This window comes from Notolepis coatsorum (assembly GCF_963971535.1).
Source record: "Notolepis coatsorum genome assembly, chromosome: 17".
Taxonomy (NCBI): Eukaryota; Metazoa; Chordata; class Actinopteri; order Aulopiformes; family Paralepididae; genus Notolepis; species Notolepis coatsorum.
This window is the reverse complement of record NC_140181.1, coordinates 73,283,716-73,297,839: the sequence shown is the minus strand read 5'-3', so window position 1 is coordinate 73,297,839 and position 14,124 is coordinate 73,283,716. Positions and strand designations below refer to the sequence as shown.

Sequence of the window (14,124 nt, the reverse complement as noted above, 5' to 3'; positions counted from 1 at the left end):
TGTGAGGTGGGGCCCAGCAGACATACCGGACGGGGAGGCATGCAATCTACTTTACTTTTGGTGGGGCTTTTCTCCCACTTTGGCCTCCTGACAGACACTGATGCCCTTCAAAAGATCCAAGATGCCCTGGGTCAGAGAGGACGGACCATCCTGCAGTTCTGCCAGAAACTGGACAACCCGGAGATCAGGGAAGTTCTGGCCAGATATGATCCAGAGCAGAGGCTTCAGAGAAGACTCCTTATGGTGTACTTCAAGGAGCCTATGGAGAAACTGCTGCTCGGAGTTGATGTAAGTTTTATTTATTTAAATATTTGAAATGCTAAACGAGTGATTACAAACCCTACAAACACTGTGATAGACCCTCTAAACACTGTGATAGACCCTCTAAACTGTGAGATGCCAGTGTTTTTTCTCCTTTTCTGTGTTTTATTTCAAAGTAGGTCTACACATGGTAGTCTTTTTTCAAAGTGGACTACTTTTTATTTTATAAATGTTCCACAAATAAGGGAAGGACTCAAATATACCTGAATAGTTCAGGGTTTTATTTCAAAGTCGGTCTATAGACACCAGTGTTTTGTCTCCTCTGTGTTTTATTTAAAAATAGGTCTACACAGCCAGTATTTTGTCTCTTCATAAGAGTTTGAGGTTTTCCTTTGTTATAACCGGTAAAAACAGCAATAAAAAGTCAAAATTATGCAACAAACTGTGTGCTATAGCCTATAAGTATAAAGTATAATAAATCGCAAATGACTTTGGGCAATTGTCAGACGTTTTATACTAAATGTGGGGTATGCTTCGGGATATATAAAACGTTATACACTGTGTTATCTTCATTTTAAGGGTAAATAGGTTGTGCGGCTCCCTGAGCATTTTATTTTGTGGCAGGGGGGAAAAGTGGCTCTTTTGATAGTAAAGGTTGCTGACCCCTGGACTAAACACTCAATGCTGGAACAAGAAGCTATTATAATTTGTTCAATGTTCTCTCCTTTTCAGGCAGTCCAAAGAACACAGTAAACAGCTTTTGCCGCCTCCTACTATGATGGTAAGTAATCAAGAATGTGTCTTTTTCCAAGAATGTGTCTTTTTCCAAACATGAGTGATCTTATAGGAAAAAGCATGACAATGAAGTCGTCATTTAAGTGAAAATGGAAAAAACATTATCCTACAGGCGAATGCAGATTGTGGAGGAGAGGCCCCTGGTCTGAGTTCAACTGGCCTGCCCTGTTCCAGGAGAGTGTAGTAATTAAAAGTGTACAGTATGCGTTGACATTTTTAGCTGTGACCACTCCAGCAAAGGTCTCTTTGGAGGCTTAAAGGAACACGCCAACTTTTTGGGAAATTAGCTTATTTGCCATCTACCTAGAGTTGGACAAGCAGATGCATACCCTTTTCTTCTCTGTACATGCATTAGGCTTAGGGAACAACCGCGCCGTTAGCCTAGCTTAGCGTCATTCACTGGAAGTAGGTGTGTCAGTGTAGCCTAGTTCCCAACAGTCACGAAATACGCTTTATTCTTTTTAAAACTGGGCTTTTGAGGTGATGAAATCACTGCGGTCAGGCAGCAGCGGTTCGGCAAAAAATTGTTCAGAGTATATATCCAGGGTTCGCACAAGGTCCTTGAAGTGCTTAAAATGCTTGATAAAAAAATTAAATAAAAAAGTCAAGGCCTGGAATTCCTTAAACAGCCCATTTTTTATCAAGGTCCTGATTGGCTGAGGACACAGCCACTAAGCCAGGGTGGTGCAGCAGTGAGGAGAGTAGAGTTAGGCAGAAATATCAATTTGGCCAAAAAATTACTTAGGTAATTATGCTATGAGGCTAACTGATCAATCTGCTTGTCTAACTCCAGGGTAGATGGCAAATAAGCAAATTTCCCACAAAGTTGGTGTGTTCCTTTTTAAAGGAGAAGTCCACTGAATAACACTTTAGAGAAGATTATTTCTAATTATATACAATGGTAATTTCTTTTTTAATTCCATTTATTTTTGGGCTTCCTGTATTTCTCACCCATCGCAATTTAGTTGCTATGCCAATTCCCTTCCTGGTTGTTGCACGCGTTGCCCAACTGTCGGCCTGGGGAGGGTACAGTACATGTGGAGTCGCCAGCCGCTTCTTTTCACCTGACAGCGAGGAGTTTCACTGGGGGAACGTAACGCATGCAGAGGTTCACACTATCTCCCCCAGATCCCCTGTAATTTTTGTGACAGATGGTTCAGTGTTAAAGCAACAAGGGCTTAGAGGCCAAGCTTGGTATTGCAAGTCACATGGCGCTTTGGGAGCTCAGCCCATGCATGCATTTTATCCTAGGGATCGATAGGAGCCCTGCATTTAGTGATCTAGGAGGCAAGTATTTTGTAATGAGATCGGATAGATAGGGCAATCTCAAAATTAGAAAATGAGGCTCATCGTGCTCGCAAGCCACCGTCTAAAGTCTAATTGTGTTCTCAGAGGGATGCCACTGGTGATCTACACCTCTACCAGAGGCCAGCAGCCAGAGGGGGGGACCCTGCTGACCACAAGGCCATTGAATCATCCTATGCTGAATTGACATGGATGGCATCTCCCTTAAGCTGATGTGAGTATAACTTGCATGTACACAGGGAACAAAATAAGCACCCACCAAACGCCAATGGCGTGTAGATTTCCTCTTTGGCTGGTAAATTACAGAGGCTACTCGGCCACTCTGGCGTGTAAAATAATTGGGAACCATATGAGCATATTAGAGTATTATATCAAGGCTATACAGTGCGAGCATTTCACTCGCATTTGCCTCTAAAAATAGATTTGTGCGAACCGGGAAAATCATTTAGGAGCACAGTGTGCGAGTAATAGTCTTGCATAGTGGGCGTCTCAACTGCGCAATTGTAATTTCATAATAGAGACGGAGCAGCGTGGACCAGCTCTGTAACAACTCATCTAGAGTCTGCAGCAGTTCCAATTGTCTAACATGCTTTGCATCCTCGCCAGTTATACCCACGTCGCGCTAAAAACATTAACTACTGTAATAGTATCTGCTAACTGAGTACTCCAACTAAGCTAACCTGCTAACGCTAACTACTGCTAACCCTAATCACTGGGGATGCTCAGAGGCATAGTGGGGGAAGAGAGGGCTGATAATCTGTGTGTGTGTGTCGCTCTCTCTCTCTCTCTCTAGCGTTTAAATGATAATGAATTAAATAATTGTATAAAGGATTTTCCATGTTCTGTCATCTAATAATATATTCCATTACCTTACTGTAAGTCAAAATGTTGGTATTGTGACAACAGTACAACATACAAAAGCAGCTTGACAACCAATATCCTTTGTGTCTAGTAGGCATGGGCCAATGTCTGATTTTGGTGATATGTGCTATTGCACAGATGTTGACCGTTAGTATGCACACGCACGCACAGTATAATATGCATGTAATAAATAGTTTGTTAATAAACTCTGTTACTTGAAAAATGTTCACTGTGCTCCTAAATTTAAATTTTATTTAGGAGCACTTGTGCTCCATGGGAAAAAGGTTAGCGTAGAGCCCTGTATATAGTAATAATAATAATACATGGCGATAAACTAAAAAGCTATTTCAAATTTTTGGCTGGTAAAAAAATCTGCCTGGCTGGTAGTTTTTTTAATCTACCAGCCACCTTGGCTGGTAAGCCAAAAAGTTAATTTTGTTCCCTGCATGTACAAACACACCCACTCTATCTATATCTCTCTTCGAGCACATGTCATCATCATCAAACCTTTATTTAATTCTTGGGAGAACAAACAGTAGGGTTGTAAAAAAAAAGTGTAAACATCTTCAAATCATTATTAATATAATTTATATTAATATAGGCTATACAATTGAATTTCCTGTGAGCTAACCTCAAAAGTGAAAGTGGCAGCAGCATCAGAGGAGTTTAGTCCATGGTTCCGTCCCACTAGTGGTAGAAGCCCTGTTTACCACGAGCAACCTAGTGGTGTCTCACCTGCGGTAGTGAGAGGAGATGAAGGAGCCCCCCTCCCAGCAGCAAAGCAAGAGGGTCTAAAAAATACACCACTATCACCTTCAACATAGTATAATATTTGTATTGCGTTTTTGAAGAGGACAATTGAGTAAAGCTTTAGTTTTCAGACACAAGGGTTAAGAGTAGTTTTGGACTTTGTGCGACGCCTGAGTGATTTCCCCAGCCGTTTCTTTACCCATGTATGTCTATGGGAAAAGGTATGTTTGCCCCTAAAAGTGTCACGTGACGATCAATACCAAGATTGGCTACTCGCTCAAAATGTTTCACAGCCCCGGTGGCTTGGTATCCGGTGTTGTGAATCCACGTCTTCCTTCTTTTGGTGATTCAATTTTATCTGACAAGGACGTGCATTAGGTGCATGTTTTTATTGCTAAACAAACATGCAACTAGCACTCTCAAAGCTGACGGTACTCTGTTCACATTTCCAAAATGTGTAATAGTGGCAAATGTCGTTACAGACTATTGAATAAAGTTTGAGGAATGGTAACCCATTAAATCCTACTTTTCAAGGACTTTCCAGTGAATCATAGTGTCCTTTTTCTTCATTTTCCCAGATGCACCATGCACCAAGGATCCAGCTGATTACTGCCAATCTGGAGGATTCTGCTCTTCACTTGTGCCACCGATTCATTGACCTTTTGTGGTGTGGTATGTTTTGATTTGACTTAGTAATACACTGTATAGTTGGGATTCTGAATTAAACAGTATAATGTTCACACATATTATGGAGCCCCCAGGGGTCGGGAGAATATTGTGGAAAACAATATAAAACTGAAATGGTAAAGCTAAAAAACTGTAGACCTGACCACAACCCCCTCGGTTCAACAGCACAATATGTTGCTTTACTACTTGGCCATTATGTTATGTTCAATGGACTGCACTTATATATAGCAATAGCGCTTTTATCCAAAGCGCGTATGGCCTCTCATTCACCTATTCACACACATTCACACACCAATGGTGGCAGCTGCCATGCATATTGATCCATAAATAGTGTTTAGATTATACTTCTATAGGTTTTTAACTTTACATACTGTATTTAAACATTACATTTGAACAAACACTGCAAGCTAAAGTTTTAAATCATTTGAATCTGTTTTATACAGCACACTTGCTTCCAAAATAAAGCAGTTTTACAATCCTGATCGTTTGTTAACACTTGAAGCTTTTTGTTTCTAACAATCTGTACAATAAAAGTGTCTGTCTGATAAACTTTTAGTGGTGCCACTTTATTGAAGGAGTTTGATTGTAACAACTTAGGAAAAATCTGTAAAATAACAGTGTTTCTCTGCTGAACTTTGAGTTCTGTCACTTAATTGAAGGAGTTTGATTGTAATAATTATGGGAAAACCTGTAAAATAACAGTGTTTCACTGCTGAACTTTAAGTTCTGTCACTTTATTGAAGGAGTTTGATTGTAATAATTGAGGAAAAACCTGTGAAATAACAGTGTTTCACTGCTGAACTTTAAGTTCTGTCACTTTATTGAAGGAGTTTGATAGTAATAATTTAGGAAAAACCTGTGAAATAACAGTCTTTCACTGCTGAACTTTGAGTTCTGTCACTTAATTGAAGGAGTTTGATTGTAATAATTATGGGAAACCCTGTAAAATAACAGTGTTTCACTGCTGAACTTTAAGTTCTGTCACTTTATTGAAGGAGTTTGATTGTAATAATTGAGGAAAAACCTGTGAAATAACAGTGTTTCACTGCTGAACTTTAAGTTCTGTCACTTTATTGAAGGAGTTTGATCGTAATAATTTAGGAAAAACCTGTGAAATAACAGTCTTTCACTGCTGAACTTTGAGTTCTGTCACTTAATTGAAGGAGTTTGATTGTAATAATTATGGGAAAACCTGTAAAATAACAGTGTTTCACTGCTGAACTTTAAGTTATGTCACTTTATTGAAGAAGTTTGATCGTAATAATTGAGGAAAAACCTGTGAAATAACAGTGTTTCACTGCTGAACTTTGAGTTCCGTCACTTAATTGAAAGAGTTTGATTGTAATAATTATGGGAAAACATGTAAAATAACAGTGTTTCACTGCTGAACTTTGAGTTCTGTCACTTAATTGAAGGAGTTTGATTGTAATAATTATGGGAAAACATGTAAAATAACAGTGTTTCACTGCTGAACTTTGAGTTCTGTCACTTAATTGAAGGAGTTTCATTGTAATAATTATGGGAAAACATGTAAAATAACAGTGTTTCACTGCTGAACTTTAAGTTCTGTCACTTTATTGAAGGAGTTTGATCATAATAATTTAGGAAAAACCTGTGAAATAACAGTGTTTCACTGCTGAACTTTAAGTTCTGTCACTTTATTGAAGGAGTTTGATCGTAATAATTTAGGAATGACCTGTGAAATAACAGTGTTTCACTGCTGAACTTTGAGTTATGTCACTTAATTGAAGGAGTTTCATCGTAAATGTAGGGAAAACTTGTGAAATAACAGTGTTTCACTGCTGAACTTTAAGTTCTGTCACTTTATTGAAGGTGTTTGATCATAATAATGTAGGAAAAAACCTGTAAAATAACAGTGTTTCACTGCTGAACCTAACCTGTCAATTAACAGTGATTCTCTGTTCTCTGGTTCTCAAATAATAAACAGAACTATCTGTAAATTTATTGCTTTTCCACTTTATTTTAATTAGGGTATTTCAATGTAAATTTTACACTAAATCTCTGTTGCCAAGCTGCCAGACTTTTACCGTTTTTTTACCGATTTTTTTCTTACAGTGTAGTAGATTTCAACATGTACCAGGAATTTGTCCTCTGCATTTAACCCATCCCACCTATTTAGGAGCACAATCTCGCACCCAGGGACCAACTCCAGTTGTAATGCCAGTACCTTGGTCAAGGGCAGGGGTATGTACCTAGCATACATGTCTTCTATAGTGTGGGAGGAAACCAGAGTACCCAGAGGAAACCCATACGAACACAGGAGAATATACAAACTGCAACCCAGGACCTTCTTCCTGTGAGGCAACAGTGCTAAACCATTGCACCACCGTGTTGCGCCTAGTTACTGTGTTCACCTCAGCACCAGTTTCATGTCTACCTGTGATGTATATAAGTAAATATGGATATGCTTTCACTGTCTACAACCGCCCTACACTGTAATAATCATACTACATACAATACAATACATAGTAATCATAATAATCTTAACTGCCCACCTTATACTATTGTCTACAGCATATTTACATTTATATTTGTATATTTACTGCATATATATATATATATATATATATATATATATATATATATATATATGCAGTAAATATACAAATATAAATGTAAATATGCTGTAGACAATATATATATATATCCATATTTGTCTGAATATACCTGCATATAACCTCTCTACAGTATATACTTACTTATATCCAGATACGGTTCCAGGTACCTGCTGTGCGGACTGAGACTGGAAAAAGGAGTCTTTTTTATTTCGGTCCTTGGTCTTGGAATGACCTTCAGTCAAGCCTCAAACTGATGGCACTTGTTCCTTTAGCCAGTTTTAAACAGAAGTTATCTGAGGTCCTGACCACAAGCTGCTCATGTAATGAGTAACGTACCTTGGATTTTTATTGTTCCAAATGTGCACAATGTAGTGATTGCTTTTTGTTGTGTTGTTCTCTGTGTTTTATATGTTCTTGTTGTGTTTACCATTGTGGAAACATTGCTGCTTTCTTGGCCAGGTCAGCATTGTAAATGAGATTTTGTCTCAATGCTTTTTTATCTGGTTAAATAAAGGTTAAATAAAATAAAATTATTATACATATACGTATATATACCATTTATATATATTTATTATATATATTTATTATCACCATATATATATATATATATATATATATATATATATATATATATATATATATATATATATCCACACCTGTCTGTTCTTACCTGCACATAGTCCTTTTACATATCTGTAGATATATACATATCCTACTCTTACTAGTTATGCTGCTGGCCAGTATGACTAGCTCATTAGCTAATTCTGGCACATTTACATTGACATGGAAACTGAAGATGTTCATTAACTCATTCAGTGCCAGATGGCGCTGTTTACTGTTACTGTTGAAAGGCCAGCGCTTTAAAGTATAGGAATACGTGGCGTGTTTGCAGGGCTCAAACTATATTATATATCATAGCTATGGATATAATACTATTTGCCCATTTGACATCGAGTATCTATCGTTAAATTTGTGAAAAAGAAAAGAAAATGTCATCCATATGTAGCACCCTGAAAATATGGCTATTATTCAGAAGTGCTGACTTGCCTTTTTATCTCCCCTGATGCACCAAGACCTACTAATTAGTCTCCATTAATATTCCCTCGAACAATGACGCAGGCTCCTCCTTGTTCTACCGGCTGGAATATGGATTATGAACAATAACCCTGGATCATATTCTCCACTCAGTGTTTCCCTTTGGGGCTAGTAGGCGGTACCAGCAGGGGGCGCCGGTGGCAGGCAGAGAGCGTACGAGAGAGACGGAGAAGGAAGCAAGCCAACTGAGACGGAAGTGCGAGGAACCAGCCTCTTCGACATTGGACTTGGATCGGTTCGGTCGTGTCTGGACAGAGCCCCGTAGTGGACCACGGGTGAACGGATTGAACTTGAGTATATTACGGGTTATCCTATAAAAGTAAACGTAGTAGCGTGTTGCATGTTTCCCTACTGAATACCCTAGCGATACAACGAGTTATCCTAGAAGAAATGCGGTATAGCCAAGTGTGGCTTAAGTTAAAGATATTCCCTCTAGTGAGGTGCCCCACCAGCGTGGCGTGAAGAGGACCGGTGTTTAGAGACACCCTGCGTTATTATATATCACGGCTAGCAGGAGGGCTGTTTGGGACCCAGAGTGTAGCTTCAGTGTCAGTGAGGGCAAGTTTATGGATGCGCGTCGACCCAGCACCGGCTGTCTACAACCAGTCTTCACCGGCGTCAACGTCGGCTCTGCACCGGCTGTCTTCAGTCAACACGGGAGTTCGTCCCGACCAGCAGAGGTCGCCATCACCCAGCACGCGCTCTCAGCCCACTACTGCCCCTCTGCTCCAGCCCCGCTTGCTAGCGCCCGTGCAGAGAGCGTTCGACGCCATCTTGCTGTCCGGACGGTGGTGGCGCGGCGAGGCCGCCATCTTGGTTGAGTACATTAGGGCTTCGGTGCCCAGGATCTTATTGCACAGTACACAGTGTGATGCGGCCTGCGGGCGAAGCTAACGTTGCTAACTACAGTTCATAGAGGTACCCCATCAACAATATATGCCGGCATTAGTATAGGACTTTTGTTTGGTATTGTGGGCCCACATTTTTGATTTCCTTTGAGTGTGATAACGTGTTGTGTCTTTAATAATAATTTCCCATCTAATCAACCCTTTCCCAGTGGGGAGGTTACAGACTAGAGGTCTTATACATGGTACTGACCCAGACGTGGGCGATGAGTCAAATGCATTAAAGTATATTATTCCTGGTACTAACACAGAGGTGTGTGTAGAATATACGTGGACATAAGGTATCGAGTTACAAATTGGGTAATAGTAAGATTTCATTCTATTTGACCCAGTGCCTTTAAATCTTTGTAACTGACCAGTATAATTAACTATAAAGAATTAGATGGGAGTTCTGTGTGCGTGTCCATTCATGAGCCGTTTAACAACTCTTTTGGTGTGGGTAACGTTAATACAATTAACCCTTTCCTATTCCACCTTTCCCTTTTTATTGTAAGGTTTCTAGTGTCACTGAGGGAGGGTACTGCTTGCGGGGGGAACCAAGTTATTTATTTACAATTCAGTCACTAGGTGTGGGAGGGTCACAGGAGTAATTGGGGGAAGTGGGAGCGTGTTGGGGAGTACTGCTGACCGCCCTGCTGCAGGGGAGGAAGACCAGAGTACCAGACCAGGTTGGTAAATCCCGGGCCCCATCCACTCACACTGCCAGCCTCCAGTTGAAGCTCCAGACTCAAAGACGGAGGTGCAGTCAGACAGAGCTCTACTGTGTCTCGCTACCCAGTGATTGTGCCCACCCGTTCCCACGAAGCAGGGATAATCCACCCTGCTACACATACATTCCCGTTTTATACCGTGGTGAATATGAGTATAGTTGTAGAGTAATCCTGTCTAATCCCAGAAAACAACGCTATGCAGCAATACGTGCATTTCACTAAAAACTTGCCTTTTCTCACCTGTATACGCTACTATTTTCGAAATAAACGCTATATTATCGGTATTATGTTTCATCATGAATGCATGAAATGGTGGGGGGGGGGGGGTCGTTTTTTTATGCTTTGATCGTCACCAACGGAATACGTTACACAGTACATTACACACATACGGTCCGATTGCAATGAAGGAATTATTGGATCAACGCAAGATTGATACCACATAGCCCTTACGTTGACTAGGATGTACCGCAAAAAGAATATTCCAATTATCTGATCGCCATTCCAAGTATTGATGTCGATCGTGTCCATAACATAATCCACCAAAGAACATGAATCGGGAGTGTTTGATTCTTATAAATCCATGTTATAAGTGCTCGTCATGCCCGACTAGGAAAAGTCCGCCCGGACCTATTTCATCAATGCACACCGGAATACAGAGAGTTTTAAAGGATGTGCAATACAGGCGGCTGGGTGGCACAGCGGACATTGTGCTTGTCACCAACGCAAGAGACACCGGGTTCGAATCCGGCTGTCGGCGTTGCCTCCGGCTTGGGCCGGCCGTCATACTAACTCAATTGGCAGAGTTAGCGGGTGGAAGTCGATGGACGTTGTGGACAGCAACTCCTACAGGTCGGTTGGGGGTCTCTGTTTCCACAAGAGGGCGCTATAGACGGAGCTATTAATGCTGGCGCCAGGTAAGAGGTATAAAAGGAGATGTTAACTCCCCCTCTGTCTCTTCCTCCATCGCTCTCACAAGAGAAGGACTCTCATGTACTGTTGGGTGCAATGTGATAATAAACCACACCGTTTAATGGCTAAGTGAGAAGACCTTGTCGTCATGACCAACTTATTGTCGTACCCATAAGTGACTCTGTCAACAGGGGGGTTACTGAATATTAAAAAGCAGCTGAAAATGCTGCGAGAGGTAGCTTCTCTTTGAAAAATGTTGTCCAAAGCAATAATAGTAAGGGAGGAGATAAGGATACAGGTATGTATTTGTAAGTCCTCACTACTAGCTATGTGTACAAGCTTCTCTCACGGAGCCATAGTTTGGATTATAACTGAGCATCTGGTGCTAACATAGTCAATAATGCTTATTTTGGACAGAAAATTCGGTCTTAAACATTTAAATTGACCAACCATAGACCCTTTTTATTCCAATCAAGGCAAGAGGGCTAGTGGTAGTGCTATATGACATATTATTTTATAATACAATTATAACATTGTAGGCTACAGTATGAATATTATATACAGTACAATTATATTACTATTATAAAACAAATATTATTTGCTCCACCTTAGATAAAGACAGTACAGACAATGAAGATGGCGATATTCAAGAGGGAAATGATGATATCAGGAAGAGAGATGGTGAAGAAGTGGAGGAAAGAGAAAATGCAGATGATTCTTTGGAGAGAAATGATGAAGAAGTTGAGGAAAGAAAGAATGCAGATGATGCTATGGAGAGAAATTATTAAAACGACAAATAACTTGAATGCTCTCCTGTTGCCATTAAAATATCCCACTGATCCAGCCAGTATCCAGGTACAATATATTAAGTTTAATGGAGAGAATGGGGAACTTAGAGAGGGGGGAGGGAGAGATAGAGGAGAGAAGGAGAGGACATGATGAGAGAAGGAGAGGAGAGGACATGAGGAGAGAAGGAGAGGAGAGGACATGAGGAGAGAAGGAGAGGACAGGATGAGAGAAGGGGAGTACAGGAGGACAGAAGGAGAGGGCAGGGGAGAGAAGGAGAGGACATGAGGAGAGAAGGGGAGGAGAGAAGGAGAGAAAGGAAGAAGCTCAACGGCACTCAAATTAATTTCAACTGTTAAACTGTTTTATATCCTGTAAAATATATGTTGTAAATAGCTTTTAAAGAATAGGTTCACTATTTTTCAACCCAGACCATATTAAAATGCTGTTTCCCAAATATTTATATTCCTCACTGATATCTTTAGCATTGAGAAATGTACCACTGCAGCAATGGTTTAGGGCAGGCCTTCAAACACCACGATAATATACTTTTCAAACACCATGACAATGAGGTGAAATAAACATTTTAAAGGTTTAAAGGTATTGTTCCCTGTGTGTTTTTCCCTGGATTGTCTATGTTATTCTAATGTTAATCTTAATCAAGGATGAAGACTATTTCACCATACATGACGCATCATAGCTTTTTGCTCACTGATAGGGTCCCATGTTGTGCAGTAGGTGCCCTTTTTTCTTTTCGCCCCTGCCCTTCAAACAGCCTAAGTCCGCCACTGCCTGTGCACCATGTGATCACCCACATCCCATACACACCAGACACACATAACATAAAACCCTAGGAAAGACAGAGTAATGTTGAGTGGAGGTGAGGAAGGAGCAGAATGCAGAGAGAGAGAGCGATATACAGAGTTTGTGAGGTGAGAGGTAGTTATAAGGAGAGGAGAAAGTGAGAAGGTGTTCGTGGTACTGGACCCTAGACTGGCTGAGAAACTCCCTTGTGAAACTGACCCTGGACCGGAAGACAAACCCTGAGTATTGAACATTCCCTTTTTGTACGAGAGCCTGATACGTGTTTTGACCTTGGACTGTCATCCGACTACTCTAATTGCCCATTGGATTATTGTTGCTTCTATTCAATAAATATATTTTATTTATTGAAATTGTGCTTGTGCGGACAGTTGAATTTGTTTTGAACCGTGTCGAGCCTGAAAATCACCAGGCTCATCACAATATATATATTGTCATCACAATATATATATTGTCATCACAATATATATATTGTGACAAATCTGGTGGGGACCAGACTCGCCACGGTTCAAATACAAACAAATTCAAAAGGTCCACACGAGCAATATCAATCAATACGAATATTTATTGAATTATGGCAAAAATCCAGTTTGATAAGCAAGAGAATGGTCAGTCCGATGGTCAAAAACACAAAACAGGCTTGCCGACAGAAAAAGGGATTGTTCAATACTCAGGGTAGTCATCCGGTCCAGGGTCAGTACACAAGGGGGAATCTCAGCCAGTCCAGGGTCCGATACACAAAGAACACCTACTCGCTTTCTCCTCACCTCTCACTACCTCTCACCGTCACAACTCTGAATGCTCAATCTCTCTCTCTCAATAACACAACTCCTACTTCGCTCAACTTACTCCTCTCTATCCTAGTGTTAATGTAGTCTGTGGGACTGCACGTGAGATGTGTCAACTAATTATGCCCAGGTGTATTCTATCAGTACTAATCAGCTAGTGTGTGTGTCGGGAGTGTGTGCATGTGAGATGTGTGTGACTAATGCTGCGCAGTAGTAGTACTAATCAGCTACCTAATTGACTCTACTCCTCCTGTGGCAGAAATATCTCCCATATCCTTCACATATCCATGGGAGGGGGGAGGAGATCTGTCACAATATATATGTTTATTCTCACCGCATATATACCTATCCTCACCTGTACTTACCTGCACATAGTCCTTTACTATATCTGTACATATCCTGCTCTTACTAGTTACACTGCTGGCCAGTAGTAGTCATACTGTCTTTATTTATGATACTACAACTCTGTACATACATCTGATTAGTACTACAACTCAGTAGTACTCATTTCTTTATGTTGTACCCAGTTTAACCACCTGTACATTGTACATTGTTGTTGCACCTTACTGCTATATTTGCACTCTGGTTGGAACCCAAACTTATTTTTCTTGTACTGTACTTGTGCTGTATAATGACAATACATTTGAATCTAATCTAATCACCTGTATATTGTATATTGCTGTTGCACTTTACTGGGACATTTGCACTCTGGTTAGATGCCAAACTTCTCTTCGTTGTACTGTACTTGTACTGTATAATGACAATACATTTTAATCCAATCTAATATGCTGTTGACATGTGTTTTCTTCTAGTTATTGTCCTGGGGATAGCAGTGACTAGCTGTCTTTCTAATGAACCCAGAGAGATGGGT

The 14,124-nt window shown here is 40.4% G+C and overlaps 1 long non-coding RNA gene across 1 annotated transcript; it reads left to right on the top strand.

Annotated features, from left to right (window-relative positions):
- The first annotated feature begins 217 nt into the window (after positions 1-217).
- On the top strand, positions 218-5,109 carry LOC311243394. The gene is made up of 4 exons (XR_014620655.1): positions 218-288; positions 994-1,042; positions 2,449-2,575; positions 4,551-5,109. It is a non-coding gene; the product is annotated as an uncharacterized lncRNA (long non-coding RNA).
- Positions 5,110-14,124: the final 9,015 nt, after the last annotated feature.